This window comes from Aplysia californica, unplaced genomic scaffold (assembly GCF_000002075.1).
Source record: "Aplysia californica isolate F4 #8 unplaced genomic scaffold, AplCal3.0 scaffold01012, whole genome shotgun sequence".
Classification (NCBI taxonomy): domain Eukaryota; kingdom Metazoa; phylum Mollusca; class Gastropoda; order Aplysiida; family Aplysiidae; genus Aplysia; species Aplysia californica.
In genome coordinates this window covers 115,238-116,382 of record NW_004798282.1, presented here as the reverse complement: position 1 = coordinate 116,382, position 1,145 = coordinate 115,238, and positions in this window count along the sequence as shown.

The following is a 1,145-nucleotide window of genomic DNA, read 5'->3' as shown; positions in this document are numbered from 1 at the left end:
ATTGCCCAGCCCTAGTCAGGACGTGCCTCTCTCGTGCGTCCTTCTAGCTCCCTCAGTGTGAGCCACGGCGGCCCGGGAGAAAGGACACGACGCTCGTACACACAGACACAGACACACTCACAAACAAACAAACACACACACACGGAAACCATGTCGGACCTCAGGTCACAGAAAAACACTTGGATAAAAACTTTTTCCTCGGCTAATTGTTGAGTGGTGGATGTATTTCGCTGAGGAATATTGTGTGCTTGTACGTAAACAAACAACAACAACAAAACGACGGTTGAATTTTCAATGTGTTTGTTTAAAACCCTATCCGTACGTGGTGTTTTACTATCGTAACCATACGACGTGGGGAACTCTGTGCCACCACTTTCCAAAGAGGAAATTTACTCGTCAATCCGATCCGTACGTTTTGCATAGCAGTCTGTCAAAATGATTTTTTGAGAAATGCTGAAAGTTTCAAAGAAAACTTCGCGCTAGAAGTATTCTAAAATGTGAAGAATACAACCCCAAGGGTACAAAATGACCCCTGGGCATACGGATAGGGTTAAACAGAGATTTGTATCAGCGCTATAAAAACCATCTGACGCGTAATTAAAATCATTTGAAATGTCCCGTACGTTTACGAGTAGTTTTTCTGGGGATTGTTAGTGCCTCAGCTGTGTCTGTTTGTAGCCAGTCCGAGGGGAGAGACATTGGGGTTTTCGTAAACCATTGCAAGTACAAAGCATTTCTCAGACTACTTTCCAAATTTCAAGCCTCTATGTTGGAAATTTGTTTTAATGATGGAGAACAAAAACGGCATACTAACTATGCCAGCAAAAAGTGGTGAAAAAGTGTGTTTTGAGAAAAACAAGGTTAAACATCGAACATGTCAGTACACAACGTAGAACCCAATAAAATTGAATTCTATCAATGTTGATCACTGAGCGACTAGAGTCAATATAATCTAGACTGAACGAGGGATCGGAAAATACCAAAAGTAAAAAATGCTCCGAGGGAGTGATAAATAAGGCCCTACACCCGTCCCGCGGCCACACGTAACATCTTGCTATCCGTTTTCCAAACAGGCTGACTATCAAGTTTGCTGTTATTGAGTTCCCGGAAAAGGAAATCAATGATTAAATCGAGCGTGAAAAACT